General features: G+C 43.1%; 1 non-coding gene across 1 annotated transcript; it reads left to right on the top strand.

Annotated features, from left to right (window-relative positions):
- Positions 1-14,223: 14,223 nt before the first annotated feature.
- On the top strand, positions 14,224-14,297 carry trnat-cgu (transfer RNA threonine (anticodon CGU)). Its single transcript has one exon. It is a non-coding gene; the product is annotated as a tRNA-Thr (tRNA).
- Positions 14,298-20,949: the final 6,652 nt, after the last annotated feature.

The following is a 20,949-nucleotide window of genomic DNA, read 5'->3' as shown; positions in this document are numbered from 1 at the left end:
GTTGGTAGAAGGATTGAGACTCAGGTAAAAGCTGCAGCTCAGTCGGTCACACTCAGCTCGAAATCACAAGCTTCTGGGTTCAGATTTCACAGCTGACACTCCAGTACAGCACTGAGGGTGTTGAAGGTGCTGCCTTTCAGGTGTGATGTTAAGCCAAGACCTGGTCTGCATGTTTGGGTGAATGTAAAAGATCCCATGTTGCAATTTCAAACAAGTGAAGAGCAATTCTCCCTGGTGTTGTGATCAATATTTGCCCCTCAATCAGATCAGTTGGTCATTATCACATTGCTGTTTTTGGGTATTAGCTGCTGCATTTCTGACATTACAACAGTGATTACAGTTCAAAAGTATTTCATTGTTTACAAAGTGCTTTGATATATCCAGTGGTCTTGAAAGGTGCTATATAAATGCAAGTCTTTTCTTTCTTTATCACAGCACATTTCTGTGGAAAAAATGGTTCTTCATGTCACCTCTGGTTCTTCTGCCAATCACCTGATATCTGTGTCCTCTGCTTACTGACCCTTTTACCACTGGAAACAGTTTCGCCTTATTTAAAATGATTTTGAACAAATGTGTCAAATCTCTTCTGAGCTTTCTCTGCTGCAAGGAGAACAACCCCAGCTTCTCCAATCTCTCCACATAACTGAAATCCCTCACCCTGCTCCCATTGTGGCAAATCTCGTTTTTATTCTTTCATGGGATGTGGGCATTGCTGGCAAAGCCAGCATTTATTGCCCATCCCTAATTGCCGTTGGGAAGGTGGTGGTGAGCTGCCTTTTTGAGCCATCGCAATACCTGCTGTTAGGAAGGGAGTTCCAGGATGTTGATCCAGTGACAGTGAGGGAATCATGATATAGTTCCAAGACAGGATGGTGTGTAGCTTGGAGGGGAACTTGCAGATGGTGGTGTTGCCATTCATCCAATGTCCTTCTAGGTGGTCGAGGTCGTGGTGGATCGCGTGCTGATCAATTGAGCTGCTTTGTCCTGGATGGTGTTGAGCTTCTTTGGTGTTGTTGGAGCTGCACTCATCCAGGCAAGTGAGGAGCCTTTCATCACACTCCTGACTTGTGTCTTGGAGATGGTGGACAGGAGGTGAATGATTCACAGTAGAATTCCCAGCCTCTGACCTGCTCTTGAAGCTATGGTATTTATATGGCTGTTCCAATTCAGTTTCTGTTCATTGGCAACCCCCAGGATGTTGATAGTGAGGGATTCAGCAATGATAATGCCATTGAATGTCAAGGGGAGATAGTTAGATTCTCTCTTGTTGGAGATGATAATTTTGGGAATTGATAGGAAGCTGCTTCATGGTTGGTGGAACAAACGCCCGCCCTTGGGGTGGTGCCAACAGCTGCATCCGTCCAATAACAGACAGAGTGGAAGTACTGTATCAGGCCTTGTTAGTTCAGTTGGTAGAGAATGAGACTTTTAATCCCAGGGTCTTCGATTTGAGACCCTTGTTGTGTGGTTGTTCTTCCCTTTTTCAGACTTCGTCAGCAGAGAGTTCAAGGAGTGTGTCTGGTCTATTTCCCACACATCTGCCCTCCCCTCTTCCCATCCCTCCCAGAAACGCCACGGGTTTCCCCTTGTCCTTACTTTCCACCCCACCTGCCTACACATCCAAAGGATTATCCTCCGCCATTTCCACCACCTCCAGCGTGATGCCACCACCAAATGCATCTTCCCCTCCCCTGTCAGCATTCCGAAAGGATCGTTCCCTCTGCAACACTCTGGTCCACTCCTCCATTATCCCCAATACCTCGTCCCCTTCCCACGGCACCTTCCCATTCAATCGCAGGAAGTGTAATAGCTTCCCTTTTACCTCCTCTCTCCTCACTATCCAAGGCCCCAAACACCCCTTTCAGGTGAAGCAGCGATTTACTTGTACTTCTTTCAATTTAGTGTACTGTATTTTCTGTTCCCAATGCGGTCTTCTCTAAATTGGGGAGACCAAACGCAGATTAGCTGACCGCTTTGTGGAACACCTCCACTCAGTCCGAAAGCATGACCCTGAGCTTCTGGTTGCTTGCCATTTCAACACTTCCCCCTGCTCTCATGTCAACATTTCTGTCTTTGGCCTGCTCCAGTGTTCCAGTGAACATCAACGCAAGCTCGAGGAACAGCACCTGATCTTTCAATTCGTCACTCTACAGCCTTGTGGACTGAACCTTGAGTTCAATAACTTCAGAACATGACTGGTGTCAGGCAAACCGCCCCACCCCACCTGCCAAGACTGAGGCACACATGATTTTTGCCACATGAACATTAAAACTTAAAATTGCAAGCGCCTGACTGGAAAGAAATTTGCATAGTAACAAACAGTATTGAAACAAAGGGACGCAGTCTTTTGCTTCCCCAATACACAGCAGAAGTGGTCAGACCAGTTTTATTCACATGGCTGTTGGTTTTTTGAACTTGCCACAGATTTGAACTCAGAACACCATGTGCTCCCAGATGGGGCAGACCCTCTCCAGTCCTGCCTGCCTCCATCTCTTTCCCACAGAACTGAACCTTGTGAAAACATGTGAATCTCAAAGAGAGAAAAGTATCCAACATGTACAAGGTTTAAGTAGAATACTGGGCCCTACGAAATGCAAGAATTACCTACAAAAGTGCTATACCGTGAGCTCGAAGCACAGTAACAAGATATTGCCTCAAACTGTTCCACTTTATCTTTTATTTTTTCTGTCCCTAGCTGCATCTGTATATCACGTGTGCATGCTAGCATGGGTGCATCGTATATCTGTAGGCATGAACCGTATTAACGTTTAAGCAAGTTTAATAAGTTTCACTTTTCTTCTTTAAACCAAAGAAAGCCTGTTTGTGTTCATTTCTTTGCATTATAATTGGAAAGCTGTGAACAAGGATTCACAAAAGGGGGAGCACAAAACACAGTGTGTTTAAAACCATGTGCCTGTTTTTCATGTAGTCAGAGCTGCTCATTATTCTGCTATTAACACTCTCTCTGGACAAATGCTTTGTCTTTGACCACAAGCATTAACGGACTCTTTGCCTTTGTCCCAGGACAACTTTGTTATTTAATCTTTCCTGCCCTCTGCCCTATCAAACACCTTCCCCTTCGTTCTCTCCCCCAGGCCCCTCTCCTTCACTTGTTTAAAACCTAATTCTTTTCTAACCTTTGGCAGTTCTGATGAAAGGTCACAGACTTGAAACTTTAACTCTGTTTCTCTCTCCACAGATGCTGCCAGACCTGCTGAGTATTTCCAGCACCTTTGTTTTTATTTCAGATTTCCAGCATATGCAGTATTTTGCTTTTACTATATCAGAAAGTCTCTCCTTGATTCAGGACTCTTACGTCTCTCCAGCGTCTCGCTGCTAAAGATTGAACTTTATCTCATTTCACTCTCAGCTCTGGGTCAGTGTGGATCAGTGGGATTTCTGGCTGTCTCCCGCTTCACATTCCATCAGTGCTGAGAAAACAATGGGAAATATTACTCATGTTGTGTTCTGTAAATTTTGACAAACACTTGAATGTAAATATTGTCTTCCAAAGCAATGAGCGAAGGCTGGTTTTAGTGTGTGGCTGAAATAGATCAGCTGGATTTGCATTGCACTAAAAATCGCAGTTCTTGGTTCAATCCCAGGTTTTGGCAGTTTCAACCTCTCCTGTGTCTTTTTCTTTGGCTCCAATTGACAAGCTGCATGATTTACTCTGAAATTAGCACCAGAGAATCAAGGCACCAGTGAGCACGAGGAGCTGAAATTAGCACAGATCAAATCCACTTAATATTTCTGACAGAAGATGGTTGCAAATGCTTCAGTTTTGCCTTTTGCACTGACGTGCTCGGCTCCACCATCATTGAGGATGTAGGTGTTTTTGGAGCCTCCTCATCTTGTTAGTTATTAAATTATCCACCACCATTCACGACTGGATGTGGCAGGACTGTGGAGCTGTGATCTGATCCTGAGGGAGATATCCGTGCATGGAGTGGCAGGATGTATGGAGAGTGATCCTGAAGAGGGTGTCCGAGCCTGGAGTGGAAGCTTTCCATGGAGGTGCAGGAGTAGGCCATTCAACCCCAGTGTTTTATAAAGGTTTAGTATAACTTATTTGCTTTTACTCTATGCCTCTGTGAATAAAGCCAAGTGTTCTGTTTGCTTTTAGCAACATTTTCAAACCTTCTTAGATTGGTGCACATTGTCTCATTCTTCCTCCCAAACTTTATCACTTTACACTTCTCTGTGTAAAATTTTATCTGCCATGTGAAAGCCCATTTTGACAGTTTTTTTATCTTCCCCTGAAGTGTGTTACTGTCACTGGCATAAGACAAAATTCTGCAGCATTCTTTGATGCTATCTCCATGGAGAGAGCAATCTTACACGCCAGCTGAAATGTAGGATTTTGCGTGTTTAGTATCTTTTCTCATCCACCAATCTAAGCACAAATCTGTCTCGTAATGTACGGTCTAAGAATGTGCCAAAGTTGCAATGTAGTGATAAATTCTTCAGTTCCACAATGTACTCACCAACTATTTCACTACTTTTCTGCTTTCTGGTTCCAAATTTCTAGCTTGCCGTGATCTCTAGTGGCTTAGGGTTAAAATGTTCCTCCAACTTGGTGATGATTGTTTTGAATTCACATCTTTTGCCTTGATGGGAGCAGGAAGATTTGTTGGCATGTCATACACTTCCAGGATAATTTACATTCGCAAAATTACTTTCTTGCCCTCAAGAATTGCCTTATTCTGAGTCTCGACCTCTTCACTTTCACCTTCAAGTTCCAAAATGTTATTAGCTCTGAAAAACATGTCCATTCTTTCAATATATGAACTGAATGGTTCTCGAGCCCTCTCATAAGTTCCTAGCCTTCTGATGTATCCCTTGGGTGCAACCATATTGTCCCAAATAATCACTTTGAATCTGATGCACACTAAGACCCTGCGGTAAAGGCCTGCTCGTTTATGAAATTGAAACCCGACCCGGTCCGACCTGACCACATCCAACCTGAACCTGACCCGGGCCCGAGTCCTTTGATTTTTTTCCCGCACCCGACCCGACCCAACCCGACCCGACCCGACCCGACTACCATAATAAAGTTAATTATATCAAACATACCTTGTCCAAATGTTGTGATCCTCCATTCCGAAAGCTGGCTATTCCTGCGGAATCATGCAGAAGTTCCCTCCCTGAGCAAGGCAGCACTGTGTCCGCCTCAAGCCCGACCCGTCACGAACCCGAATGCCGGACACGGAAGAGAGACCCGACCCGAACCTGACACATGTCATCCGGTCTGGTCGGAGTCGGGTCGGGTAGCCATGCTTTACCCTAGGGCATCTCATTCAACTGAGGAGACAGTCTGTAGTACAGGCTTCACACAATCCACCCAAAATCTCCACCATCTGAGCAGGTAGGTCACCAGGAGCTGGCTGTTCTTGTTCACTGCAGTCCCTGCTGCTGTTTGCTGCCTATATTTATAGACTTTTATCTCATCCTCATCACCATTTTCTCCAATATATTCAGGGGGCATCAGCAGAGAAAATGGAGACCAAATGCGACAAGTGCAAGGAAATGTTTATTTGCAATATTACATCATAAACATAATATACAAAAACATTACGTGTGAAACACGTCCCGATCAAGATGTGTCTGAATAAATGGATCCCCTCACAATAAACACTGTCACCTTTCAATGTTTAGCGGATGAATGTGAGGGCCAGATGTGTGTGATTCCCACAGTAATGTGTTTGTTCAAAGTTCAGGAAAAGATGGAGATATGAATAATTTACAGGGAAATCTTTGAAGCATATCTCCATGTCTCTCACTCACAAAGATCTGCAAACTTGTGGATTCAGAAAGAACCCAGAGACAGATAGTCCTGCAATAACCTGTAACTCCAGGAAAGGATGTGTTTGAGATTTTGCCCTGTAGCTTAGTTGGTTAAAGCCTCTGTCTAATAAACAGGAGAACCTAACTTCAAACCCCAACAAAGCCTCACTGCAGTGAAGAAACGGAAAGTTATGATTTAAAGATTACTCTGTCAATCATTCACATCTCTGTCTTCCCCTGAACTTCGAGTTCAAATTTGTTTGTGAAGTTGAGTCACACGTTAAGACAGCACAGTCTTTGTCTTTGTGAAAGAAGTGATTTGGGAATGGCTGTTTGAAACTGTCCCTCCTTGCACAGAAATTCAGTGCAAATACTCAAATCACCCACAATTTCCACGAGAGAAATTTGTTCACAATTGCATTTGACGTGAAACCGCCTCAACATTAATCTCACTGAAGCAGAGTGTGACCATGTTGTATGTTTCAGAGTGTTGGTGCCATTATGTGTCGCTTTTAACCGAGACTGGGACACAACGCAAGGTTGATCCAAGGTTGGAATATATTATCATTCAGGAGCAAGAAAAATCAAAAGGAACCGAATAAGAAAACCCAGTCTCCAGATTTGAGAATCTGTAGATCCGCTTTGGGAAAGTGAATCAGAGCAGAAGGAAGGGTGAACTGTCCAGAAGAGATGAAGACACAGCTCAGTCAACACGTTCCCCTGGTTTATGATGCTGGAACATTCCTCTCACAGAAATGATTCAACCCAATGACAAACATTCTTACAGCTGATAATTTATGCTAATGATTGAAGGACTTTCTCATGTGGTTACCTAGTGGTAAGAAGATATTAAACTTAGTTTCAATCAATCCAGCTGTGATGAACTTTGAATTTTTCTGCCTTTTATAAACATTATTTGAAGGGTCTCAGTGACAATGTTCAGTGTTGATGAGAGTGGGGTCTGGGTGAGCAACTGCTGAGCGTGACAGGGTCAGGACTGGATGCAGGAAGTTCTCTGACAGTCTCTCTCTCTCTCTCTCTCTGATGGGTTTGAGTTGGTTCACAACTGGCAGCTGTTGGTGTTTCGATAAATGAAGGAAGTTCCCTCCAACCATTTTTTTTGATTCACAGTGTAGTATAAGGATGTAAAGGGTTAATGCTGAAGACAGTGGGATCAACCTCTCCCACTGTCAGAGTGATGATGTAACAGTCACATGGGATGAGGTTTGGGAGAAGAGAGAGCAGCACCAAGGATGCTAGCTGAAGAGGCTTGATGAGTGTGTACATAGTATTGTGTAAATTAGAAAAGAGTTCTTAGTTCTTTCAGCAGGAAATGTGTCCAGATAATATCAAGAAACTCACAATTTTATTATTCAGGAGTCGGAACAGAGATATTAACTCCAAGTTACAGTTCTGGGTTCATTTAACAAAAAAAAATAGAGAATAATATTACTCACTGATTGAAATCCCCCAGTGACCAGACAGTTAAACAGTTGGGACATCCTTCGATCCAAGGTTTTGGCAGCATTTGCAACTTTTGCAACTTTTGTTTATCCAGCTTTGATGGACGAGTGAAAAAACTGAAAAAAACTGAACAATTCCATTCTTCCTTCTTCCCTTCTTTCCATCAGTTTCTCTTTTATGTCCCAGATCAATATAATGATGAGAATCCCAATTTAATCTGCTGTTTCTGCTGTTTTATCCATTCCAATCAAAATTCAACATTCCAATCAAATCTATTTGTTATTCCACAGTGTCTCTCCATGTGTTTTATTCTGTTGTATTCTCTCACAGTCTGTTTGATGATCAATGTTACATCTCACTCTCTGTTCTGGTGAAGATCAGAAGCAGTGATATCTGTTTACACCGCCTGACAAGTCGGCTGAGGCTGTGCCTCGCTGATCACGTGGAGTTGAAGCAATTCTTCCAGTCAGTTAGTTCAGTTGTCATTTCATGAGAAATTCGAAGTCGTCATGACTTCGTCAGTGACCAAATGGTTCAGGTGTCTGAGTGATGTTAATCATGGTGTGATCAAATGATTGTATGTTCCAGTCTTTCCGTGGTGGGTTTTCACACTGAGTAGAAACGTGTTGGACATGGTCTGGAAATGTTTCACACCGCTCCATTTCCAACAGGCCATGACCTGATGTGATGGAAATTTCATTTACTTACAGAAGCTACATTTCCATCATTACACAGCTAGCTGCACAGTCAGGATCTGTGTGAAGGTGACGGTTGTGCTGCTGTTACTTGCCAGATGCCGTGGTGGCTGAGAGGTTCAGGCGATGAACTACTAAACCATTGTGCTGTGCACGCGTGGGTTTGAATCCCATCCTTTTCGTTAGTTTATCAAATTCCTGTTGCATTCTTGTTTACAGCTTCAATGTAAAGTCGGCCTGGAAACCTGTTCTTGTCCATGTCGAGACAGTGATTCCAGAATTGTTTATACTTTATTAAAATTGAGACAGACAATTGGAATTCTTCACCCAAATTGGACTGGAATGAAGATCAAATAGGGATCACGAAACCGAGCAGGATTTTCCCTCCCCTCCTTCCTTCCTTCCATCTTTACTTTCTCTCGATTTGCACCAAGTGAACGACTAACGGGAAAAGCAAATGGCGAGGGAGCAGAAGCAGAACATTATCCTTTGGCAAGAAATTTATTTTCAAATCTTCTTGATAGATTAAGTGAGTGACCAATGTTTTGGCAGATGGAGTTTAAAATGAGGGGTCATCTAGTACCTACGAAAGATAGATCAGAGAGTTTTTTGTTAAGTGGTGAGATGATAGAAACTGCGGAGGCGCAGAGACCCGAGTACTGAATCACTAAAAGCTAGTGGACTGGTGGAAAAATAATGTGAAAAGTGAACGGAATATGAAGATTGGAACTCATGTTGCAGTTATATAAAGCTCTGTGCTCCTGAAGTAAATGTCCAAGCCCAGATTGTGGGGAATCTGTGGAGAGTGATTTGTTTTTTATTCATTAATGGGCGCAAGTATCGCTGATAAGTCTAGCAATTATTACCCATTCCTATTGCCGTTGAGAATGTGGTGGTGAGCTGCCTTCTTGAACTGCAACAGTCCATATGGTGTAGGAACACCCACAGTGCTATTGGGGAGGGAATTCCAGGATTGTGACCCAACAACAGTGAAGAAATGGCGATATAGTTCCATGTCAGGATGGTGAGTGACTTGGAGGGGAAACTGCAGATGGCGAGTTCCCATGCATCTGCTGCCCTTGTCCTTCGAGGTGGTAGTGGTCACGGGTTTGGAAGGTGCTGTTGAAGGATACTTGGCGAGATACTGCAGTGCATATGGAGATGGTACACACTGCAGCCACTGTGTACTGGTAGTGGAGGAAGTGAATGTTTAAGGTGGTGGGTTAGGTGCTGATCAAGTGGGCTGCTTTCTCCTGGATGGTGTTGAGCTTCTTGAGTGTTGTTGAGTGGGATGTATTCCATCCCACTCCTGACTTGTGCCTTGTACATGGTGGACAGGATTTGAGGTGTCAGGAGGCGAGATACTTGCTGCAGTATTCCTAATCTCTGACCTGCACTTCTAGCTGCAGCATCGGTGTGACTGGTCCAGATTAGTTTCTGGTCAATGGTAACCCCCAAGATGTTGATGGTGGGGGATTCAGTGATGATTATGCTGCTGAATATCAAAAGGTAGATGGTTTGATTCTCTCTCAATCGAGATGTTCACTGCTTAGCACTTGTGTGGCCAGAAGGTTGCTTGTCACTTATCAGCTCAAGCCTGAAGTTTGTACAGGTCTCGCTGCTTGTGGGTACAGACTGCTTCAGTTTCTGAGGAGTTGTGAGTCATCAGCGAACATTCCCACTTCTGAATTATGTTGAAGGGAAAGTGATCAATGAAACAGCTGAGGATGTTTGGGCCGAGGACACTACCCTGAGACACTCCTGAGGCAATGTCCTGGGCTGACATGATTGGCCTCCACTAACCACAACCATCTTGCTTTGTGCGAGGTATGACTCCACCAAGTGGAGAGTTTTCCCCCTGATTCTCATTGACTTCAATTTTGCTCGGGATCCTTGATGCCACACTCACTCAAGGGTAATCACTCTCACCTCTCCTCTAGAACTCCACTCTTTTGTGTCTGTTTGAACCAAGCTGCAATAAAAAATAAGAACAGAAGAAATATTAGCAGTAGTAGGCCATTTGGCCCCTCGAGCCTGCTCCACCATTCAATAGGATCATGGCTGACCTGATCATGGCCTCAACCCCACTTTGTTGCCTGCCCCCCATAACCCTTGACTTCCTTGTGGATAAAAATCTGTCAAACTCAGTCTTGAAGACATGCAATGACCCAGCCTCCACTACTCTCTGTGGTAGAGAATTCCAAAGATTAATGACTCTCTGAGCGAAGAAATTCCTCCTCATTTCCTTCTTAAATGGAAGACCATTATTCTGAAACTGTGTCCCCTAGTTCTAAATTCCACCATGAGGGGAAACATCCTCTCAGCATCCACCCTGTCAAGCCCCCTCAAAATCTTATATGTCTCAATACGATCACCTATCATTTTTCTTAACTCCAATGAGTATAGGTCCAACCTGATCAACTCTCCATATAAGACAACCAATTCATCACAGGAATCAATCCAGTGAACCTTCTCTGAGCTGCCTCCAATGCAAGTATATCCCTCCTTAAATAAGGAGACCAAAACTGTACACAGTACTCCAGGTGTGGATTCACCAACACCCTGTACATTTGCAGCAAGACTTCTCTACTTTTATACTCCATCCCCCTTGAAATAAAGGGCAACATTCCATTTGCCTTCCTAATTATTTGCTCTACCTGCATGGTAACTTTTTGTGATTCATGTGCGAGGACACCCAGATCCTTCTATACCGCAGCATTCTGTAGTCTCTCGCAATTTAAATAATATTTTGCTTTTCCATTCTTCTTACCAAAGTGGATAACCTCACATTTTCCCACATTATACTCTACCTGCCAAGTATTTGCCTGGAGTCGAGGAACCCTGGCAGAACCTAAACTGAGCATCGATGAGCAGATTATTGCTAAGTGTCTGGTGCTTGATAGCACTGTTGATGACATCTTCCATCACTTTGCTGATGATTGATAGGAGACTGATGGGGTGGTAATTGGTCAGATTGGATTTGTCCTGCTTTTTTTTAATGGAGTGGGCACACTTGGGCAATTTTCCACATTGTCGGGTAGATGCCTGTGTTGTAGCTCAACTGGAACAGTGTGGCTGAGAGCGCAGCTAGTTCTGGAGCACAAGTCTTCAGTACTAGAGCCGGGACATTGTTAGGGCCTATTGTCGTTGCTGTATCGAGTGACTTCAGTTGTTTCTTGCTATCATGTGGAGTGAATCGAATTGGCTGAAGACTGGAAACTGTGATGCTGGGGACCTCAGGAGGCCGAGATGAATCATCCACTGAGCAATTTCTGATGGAAGATGGTTGTCAATGATTCAGCTTTGGCTCCACCATCATTGAGGATGGGGATTTTTTGGAGCCTCCTCATCTGGTTAGTTATTCAATTGTCCACCATCATTCATGACTGCATGTGGTAGGACTAAGGACCTGTGATCTGATCATGAGGGAGATATCCATGCGTGGAGTGGTGGGATCTATGGAAAGTGATCCTGAAGAGGGTGTCCGAGCCTAGAGTGGCGGGATCTGTGGAGAGTGATCCTGACGAGTGTGTGCAAACCTGGAATGGAAGCTTTCTGTGGAGGTACAGGAGTAGGCCATTCAGACCCAGTATTTTATAAAGGTTTATCATAACTTATTTGCTTTTACTACATGTCTCTATTAATAAAGCCAAGTGTCCTGTTTGCTCTTAGAAGCCTTTTCAAACCTTCTAAGATTGGTGTACATTGTCTCTCTGTTCCGGCACCCACATTAGAATTGTAACATTTCATTTATGTAGCCTCTCCTTATTCTTCCTCCCAAATTGTATCTCTTCACAATTCTCTGTGTAAATTTTATCTGCCATGTGAAAGCCCATTTTACCAGTTTTTTTAAGCTCCCCTGAAGTGTGTTGCAATCACTGGCACAGGATGAAATTCTCGAGCATTCTTTGATGCAGTATCCATGGAAAGAGCAATCTTACGTGCGAGCTCGAATGTGAGATTTTGTGTGTTTAGTATCTTTTCTCATCCACCAATATAAGCACAAATCTGTCTCATAATGCACGGTCTAAGAATATGCCAAAGTTGCAATGTAGTGATAAATTCTTCATGCCACAATGTACTCACCAACTGTTTCACTACTTTTCTGATTTCTGCTTCCAAATTTCTAGCTTGCCGTGATCTCTAGTGGCTTCGGGTTGAAATGTTACTCCAACTTGGTGATGATTGTTTTGAATGGCACATCTTATGCCTTGATGGGAGCAGGGGGCTTTGTTAGCTGGTCAGACACTTCCAGGCTAATTTCCATTGGCAAAATTGCTTTCTTGCCCTCAAGAATTGCCTTATTCTGAGTCTTGACCTCTGCACTTTCACCTTCAAATTCCAAAATGTTATTAGCTCTGAAAAACATGTCCATTCTTTCAATATATGAACTGAATGGTTCTCAAGCCCTCTCATAAGTTCCTCACCTTCCGATCGATCCCATATGTGTGCAGCCATATTGTCCCAAATAAGCAATTTGAATCAGATGCACTGGAAGACCCTGCGGAATCTCATTCAACTGAAGAGACATTCTGTGGCCCAGGCTTCACACAATCCCCCTAAAATCTCCACCATCCGAGCAGGTAGGTCACCAGGAGCTAGCTGATCCTGTTCACTGCAGTCCCTGCTGCTGTTTGCTGCCTATATTTACAGACTTTTATCTCATCCTCATCACCATTTTCTCTAATATATTCAGGGGGCATCAGCAGAGAAAATATACACCAAGCGTGGCAAGTGCAAGGAATTGTTTATTTGCGTCATTATGTCATGCACATAATATACAAATACATTACATGTGTGAATCATTTCTTGAGCACTTTTATACCAGATTTGTCTGAATAAATGGAACCCCGTCACAATAAACACTGTCACCTTTCAATGTTTAACGGAAAGGTTTGACGGCCTGATGTGTGTGATTCCCACAATAATGTGTTTCTACAAAGTTCGGAGAAAGATGGAGATATGAATAATTTGCAGGGAAATCTTTAAGCATATCTCCATGTTTCTCACTGACAAAGTTCTGCAAACACATGGATTCAGAAAGAACCTGAGTGCAAAATCAACAAAAATAAACACAGCCAGAGAGACTTGCAATAACCTGTAGCTCAGGGAAAGTGCATGATGTTATGGAAGTGATTTTGATTTTTTTTTTATGAAATTCTTTTTGAGGAATTCATCGTCAAACTTAATAAATGTCAGACCAGTTCTTTTTCAAGATGGTACTGAAAGTACTAATTTGGCAACTATGTTTACTGGTTGTCACATGACTCAAGTTAAATGTAGAACAGAAACCCAGGTAACAGGGGGAAATGTGGACAGAGAAGTCAGTTGCGCCTCTTGATAGGACAAACCCGGCAGCAGCAGCACACACCGAAGAGGGCAGAAAAATCACAAGCTTTTATTTGTAGCAGTCATTGTGTTTTACCTTCTGGAGTGAGCAGCTGATAAAGTTAGCCTGAAGAAGTGTCAAGGAAGGAGAGAAGATCACAACCCACGTTGTTTTGCAGCAAATCTTTAAAAGACCCTGAGAACTTCACTGTGTCAATTCATCTCTTCTCCTGTCTTTGAAGAAAGCCTGCTAAAATTAATTCTCAACACCGCCCCTAAAAAACTGTTCTAAAAGACCCTAGTGACCTGTCTACGCACACTCAGAAGTTAGACTGCATGCCAGTTTTGGAACAACATATCTCATCTGCTGTTTTCTTCAGGAATGAACAACTAATCAGCCCAAGTGTTGTTTTTGTCTCTAACAGAACTCAGAATTGTCAAAATTAATTCTTTTTTTTCAGTTAACCGGTGTATGTGTGTGTGCGTGTGTGGGGCTGTGGTAAGAAAGGGGATTTAAATGTTGGTTAAGGTAAAAAGGGAACTTTTAAAATTTCTACCTGTGTATTTATGCTTTATTTCATGACTCGTTAAAACTTGTTCTGTAATAAACTGATAATTTTGCTGTTCGTTAAAGAAACCTGGTCAGTGTCTTCTATTCTGGGAAGAATAGAGTATATGATTGACTGTTTCAGGAAGTGGGAAAAGTTAAAATATATGTTGTGACCTGTGGAGAAGTGGGATGAGAATATATAGAAGGGTCTGAAGAAGGGTCATTGACCTAAAACGTCAACTCTGCTTCTCTCTCCACAGATGCTGCCAGACCTGATGAGTATTTCCAGCGGTTCTTGTTTTTATTTGAGATTTCCAGCATCTGCTGTATTTTGCTTTGATATTGTTATTATATGAGAATAAATAGTGCACTCCTCTGATTTGAATTGTAACAACTTCTGGCTCTGTAGCTTAGTTGGTTAAAGCACCTGTCTCGTAAACAGGAAATCCTGGGTTCAATTCTCAATAGAGCCTTGTTTCACATTTGTGATGTAGTAGTTACTTTATCAATCGCTTCCATCTGTGTCTTCTGACCTTGAAGTGAGTATTCAAATTACATGATGAATTTGCATCACAGGAGAAAACAGCCTTTGTGAAGGATGTGAGTTTGGAATGGCTGTTCCTCCTTGCACAGAAATTCAGTGCTGATATTTCAAAGGCAACTTCTTTGATCCAAATTTGTTCACAGTTGCATTCCCCTGGAAAACAGCTCGACATTAATGTCACTAAAGGAAAGTGTGACTGCGTTGTATGTTTCAGTGTTTGTGTTGTTATGTGTTGCTTTTAACCGAGACTGGGACATGACGCAAGTGGGAGGGTTGATCTGAGGTTTGGAATATTTGTCAGTCAGGAACAAGAAAAATCAAAGGAACCAAATAAGAAAACCTATGTCTCATGTGGTTCCCGAGAAACGGTGAGAAGATATTATACTTTGTTCTGTTCAATACAGCTGTGTGAACTTTAACCTTTCCTGCCTTTTATAAACAGTATTTGAAGTGTCTTGGGAACAATGTTCAGTGTTGATGGGAGTGGGGTCTGGGTGAGCATCTGCTGAGTGTGACAGGGTCAGGACTGAATGGAGGAAGTTCTCTGACAGTCTCTCTCTCTCTCTCTCTCTCTCGCTGATGGGTTTGAGTTGATTTTCAACTGGCAGCTGTTGGTGTTTCGATAAATCAAGTTCCCTCCACCCATTTTTTTGGACAGACAGTGTAGTATAAGGATGTAAAGGGTTAATGCTGAAGACATTGGGATCAATCACTCCCACTGTCAAAGTGATGATGTAACAGTCACATGAGATGAAGTTTGGGAGAAGAGAGAGCAGCACCAAGGATGCTAGCCTAGCAGGCTGGATGAGTGTGTATATAGTATTGAGTAAATTAGAAAAGAGTTCTTAGTTCTTTCAGCAGGAAATGTGTCCCGAAAATATCGAGAAACTCACAATTTTATTATTCAGGAGTCGGAACACGGATATTAATTCCAAGTGACCGTTCTGGGTTCATTTAACAAAAAAAGGTAGAGAATAATATTGCCCACTGATTGAAATCCCCCAGTGAGGAGACAGTTAAACAGGTGATCTGTTGGGGCATCCTTTGATCCAAGGTTTCTGCAGCTTTTAATCTCCCTTTTTGATGAAATTCTCTGTTATTTGCAACTTTTTTTTTTATCCAGCTTTGATGGGCGAGTGAAAAAACTGAAAAAACTGAACAGTTCCATCCTTTCTTTTCTTCCTTCTTCCCTTCTTTCCATCAATTTCTCTTTTCTGTCCCAGATCAATATAATGATGAGAATCCCAATTTAATCAGCTGTTTCTGGTGTTTTATCCATTCCAATCAAAGTCAACGTTCCAATCAAATCTATTTGTTATTCCACAGTGTCTCTCCATGTGTTTACTCTGTTGTATTCTCTCACAGTCTGTTTGATGATCAATGTTATATCTCACTCTCTGTTCTGGTGAAGATCAGAAGCAGTGATATCCATTTTCACCACCCACCAAGTCGGCCTGAGGCTGTGCCTCGCCGATCATGTGGAGTTAGGAACATAGGAACATAGGAGCAGGAGTCGGCCATTCAGCCCATCGAGCCTGCCCCGCCATTCAATATGATCATGGCTGATCATCCACTTCAATGTCCTTTTCCGCACACTTTCGTCATATTCCCTTATGTCATTTGTATTTAGAAATCTGTCAATCTCTGCTTTAAACATACTCAATGACTGAGCTTCCACAGCCCTCTGGGGTACAGAATTCCAAAGATTCACAACCCTCCGAGTAAATAAATTTCTCCTCATCTCTGTCCTAAGTGGCTTCCCCCTTATTTTGTAATTGAGCCCCTGGTTCTCGACTCCCCATCCAGATGAAACATCTTAGCTGCATCTACCCTGACTGTCCTTTAAGTATTTTGTAGGTTTCAATGAGATCACCTCTCATTCTTTGAAACTCTAGAGAATACAGTCCCAGTTTCCCCAATCTCTCTTCATAGAACAGTCCCACCATCCCAGGAACAAGTCTGATGAACCTTCGTTGAACTCCCTCCATGGCAATAATATCCTTCCTAAGGTAAGGAGACCAAAACTGCACACAGTACTCCAAGTGCGGTCTAACCAAGGTTCTATACAATTGAAGCAAGAATTCACTAATCCTGTACTCAAATCCTCTTGTGATGAAGGCTAACATACTATTAGCCTTTCTAATTGAGTGCTGCACCTGCATGTTAGCTGTCAGTGACTTATTGACATGGACACCCAGATCACCCTTATATTCTATACCTCAGCTAATAAAGGAAAGGATTCCATATACCTGCTGAACCACCTTATTCACCTGTCCTGCTACCTTCAGGGATCTGTGGACATTCACTCCGACGTCCCTCACTTCCTCTGCACTGTTCAGTGTTCTCCCATTTATTGTGTATTCCTTTGCCTTTTTTGACCTCCCAAATGCATCACCTCACCCTTGTCCAATTTGAATTCCATTTACCACTTCTCTGCCCACCTGACCAGTCTATTGATATCTTCCTGCAGTGTACAGCTATCCTCCTCCCTATCAACAACACGGACAATTTTTGTGTCATCTGCAAACATCTTGATTGTGCCCTCTACATTTATGTCCATATCATTAATATATACCACAAAAAGCAGGGGACCTAGTTGTGAGCCCTGTGGAACACCACTGGAAACAGTCCTCCAGTTGCAAAAACACCTGTAACCAATTCCTTCTTGTTTCCTGCCACTGAACCAATTTTGTGTCCAGCTTGCTACATTCCCCTGGATCCCATGTGCTTTTATTTTTTTTAACCAGTTTGCCATGTGTGACCTTGTCAAAAGTCTTGCTAAAATCCATGTGGATCAGATCAACTGCACTATCCTCATCAATCCTCCTTGTTACTTCTTCAAAAACATTCAATCAAGATAGTCAGACAGGAGCTTCCCTTAACAAATCCATGCTGATGATACTTGATTAATCTGTGCCTTTCTAAGTGACATTTTATCCTGTCTCTCAGAATTAATTCCAATAATTCGCCCACTATTGAGGTTAGGCTGACTGGTCTTTAATTATTTGGTCGATCACTTGCTTCCTTTTTCAAGAATGGTGCAATGTTAGCAATAAAAACAAAAAGTGCTGGACATACACAGCAGTTCTGGCAGCATCTGTGGAGAGAGAAACAAAGTTAACATTTCAGGTCAGTGACCTTTCATCAGAACAGAAACGTTAACTTTGCTTCTCTCTCCACAGTTGCTGCCAGATCTGCTGTGTATTTCCAACGCAACTAGTTTTTATTTCAGATTTGCAGCATCTGCAGAATTTTGCTTTTATTGCAGTGTTCCGTGACCTCCAATCCTCTGACATCACACCCGTATCCAGTGAGGGATTGGGAACTTTTAACAGCCTGGGGGACATTTCATCCGGCCCTGATGATTTATCCACTTTCAAGGATGCTAATCCCATTTATACTTCTTCTCTCCCTCAGTTTATCATGTCCAATACTTCACACTCCTTCTCCTTAATTACAATATCTGCATCACCCCCTCATTTGCGAAGACAGTAAAATATTCTTTAATAAACATACCAACATCTTCCACACTGACACATAGGTTACATTTTTAGGTCTTTGATGGGCCCTACTCTTTCCTCAGTTGCCTCTGACTGCAATGTATTGATGAAACATCTTTGGATTTGTTTTGATTTTGCTTGTCAATATTCTTTCATGGTCTCTGTTTGTTCTTCATCGCTACTCCCAAATACCTCCAGTCATGTCAAAACACAACTTATCAGAAGGGGAATTTGAACCCACCCCTGCAGAGAGAATTGTGATCTGAATGAACCGTCTCAGACTGCTCGACCATCCTGACTACCCCATGTGTATGTTTAATGCTGACGAAATTATCCATTCATTGTGAAAGTATTTGTGAGATTGTGGAAATGTCTGGAAGAGGAAAGACCAATGGGAAAGCTCGGTCCAAGGCCAAGTCTCGCTCCTCCCGGGCTGGACTGCAGTTCCTGGTGGGCCGTGTTCACAGGCTCCTGAGAAAGGGTAACTATGCTGAGCGTGTGGGTGCCAGAGCCCAGGTCTATCTGGCTGCTGTGCTCGAGTATCTGACCGCTGAAATCCTCGAGCTGAGCGGTAACGCGGCCCGGGACAACAAGAAGACCCGCATCATTCCCAGACACCTACAGCTGGCCGTCCTCAATGACGAGGAACTCAACAAGCTGCTGGGAGGGGTGACCATCGTTCAGGGTAGGGTGCTGCCTAATATCCAGGCCGTGTTGCTGCCCATGAAAACCAGCACTCCGGGCACCAAAACCAAGTCAATCTGCCAGGATTTTTTCAAATACTCAAAGGCTCTTTTCAGAGCCACCCACAGTATCTGAAAGGGCTGATTACTGTCTGAAGTCTGCTGTACCCGCACCTCTGTCTATCCCTCTTCATCTAGAACAACCAACGCTATCTTCCATTCCTTTCACCATTATGTGTTTAACTAGCTTCTCCTTATAGTCAGTCCAATATCAATGTACTAATGAAATGATCTGTGACAGTGCTGGCAATTTCCATAGAATCATAGAAAAATTAGGGCACAGAAGGAGCCCATTCAGCCCATCGCGTTTGCTCTGGCCGAAAAAACTAGCCACCCAATCTATTCCCACCTTCCAGCACCTGATCCGTAGACTTGCAGGTTACAGCACTTCAGGTGCATTGCCAGGTATTTTTAAATGAGTTGAGGGTTTCTGCTTCCACCACCATTCCTGGCAGCGAATTCCAGACACCCACCACCCTCTGGGTAAAAACGTTTCCCCTCATGTCCCCTCTAATCCTTCTACCAATCACCTTAAATCTGTGCCCCCTGGTAACTGACTTCCCCACCAGGGGAAACAGGTCCTTACTGTCCACTCTGTCTAGGCGCATCATAATTTTGTACACCTCATTCAAGTCACCCCTTAGACTCCTCTGTTCTAAGGAAAACAACCCGAGCCGCTCCAATATTTGCTCATAGCTGCAACTTTCCAGCCCTGGCAACGTTCTTGTAAATCTCCTCTGTACTCTCTCCAGAGCAATTATGTCCTTTCTGTAATGTGATGACCAGAACTGTACGCAATACTCCAGCTGTGGCCTCACCGCCGTTTTATGCAGTTCTAGCACTACATCCCTGCTTTTCTATTCTATACCTTGGCCAACAAAGGAAAGCATTCTATATGCCTTCTTCACCACTCTATCTACCTGTCCTGTCACTTTCAGTGACCTGTGGACATGCACTCCAAAGTCTCTCACTTCTTCTACCCCTCTCAATATCTTCCCGTTTATTGTGTATTCCCTTGCTTTGTTTGCCCTCCCCAAATGCATCCCCTCACACTTCTCCAGATTGAATTCCATTTGCCATTTTTCTGCCCTCTCAACCAATCCATTCATATCATTCTGATGTCTACAGCTATCCTCCTCACTATCAATTACACGGCCAAGTTTTGTGTCATCAGCAAATTTCCCAATCATACCTCCCACATTTAATTCCAAATCATTAATATATACCACAAACAGCAAGGGACCCAACACTGAGCCCTGTGGAATGCCACTGAAAACTGCTTTCCATTCGCAAAAACATCCGTCGATAACTATCCTTTGTTTCCTGTCACTGAGTCAATTTTGGATCCAACCTGCCACATTCCCCTGTATTCCATGGGCTTTCATTTTACTGACCAGTTGCCATGTGGGACCTTACTAAAATCCATGTCGACCACATCCACCACACTATCCTCATCAATGTTCCTTGTTACTTCCTCAGAAAACTCAATCAAGTTCGTGAGACATGACCTTCCCTTAACAAATCCATGTTGACTATCCCTGATTAATCCGTGCCTTTCTAAGTGGCAGTTTATCCTGTCCCTCAGAATTGATTCTAATAATTTACCCACCACCGAGGTCAGACTGACCGGTCTATAATTATTTGGCCTATCCCTCACATCCTTTTTAAATAATAGTACAACGTTCGCAGACCTCCAATCCTCCAGCACCTCCCCCATATCCAGTGAGGATTTGAAGATGATCCTCAGCGCATCCACTATTTCCTCCCTGGCTTCCTTTGACAACCTCAGATGCAAACCATCCGGCCCTGGTGATTTATTCATTTTGAAGGATGTCAGACTCTCATTATGCTTGTCGTATCTAATATTTCACACTCCTCTTCTTTGTCTGCATCATCCCTCTCCTTTGTGAAGGCAGAGACAAAAACTCATTAAGAACCCCACACACATCTTCTGCATCCACTCATACGTTCCCTTGTACATCTCTGATAGGCCGTACCCTTTCCTTAGTTATCCTCTTGCTCTTAATGTACTGATCGAACATCTTTGGGGTTTCCTTCAAGTAGTTGTAACCAGTCCACATCCACCAAGTCACCTCTCAGTTTTGTAAAATTTGCCTTCCCGCAATTTAGAACTTTTACTTCTGTTGTATCTTTGTCCTTTTACATGATCATGCCAAAACTAATTGCAGTATGGTCACTCGGGGTGGTGGTGGCGTAGTGGTCTTGTCAGTAGACTTGTCAGTGGATTAGTAACCCAGACACCTAGGGTATTGCTCAGGGGACGTGGGTTCAAATCCCACCATTGAAATTTAAATCCAAATAATAAATCTGCAATTAA

Source organism: Heterodontus francisci, unplaced genomic scaffold (genome assembly GCF_036365525.1).
Source record: "Heterodontus francisci isolate sHetFra1 unplaced genomic scaffold, sHetFra1.hap1 HAP1_SCAFFOLD_172, whole genome shotgun sequence".
NCBI lineage: Eukaryota > Metazoa > Chordata > Chondrichthyes > Heterodontiformes > Heterodontidae > Heterodontus > Heterodontus francisci.
The sequence above is the reverse complement of the archived record's forward strand: the minus strand, read 5'-3'. Positions and strand labels throughout refer to the sequence as shown.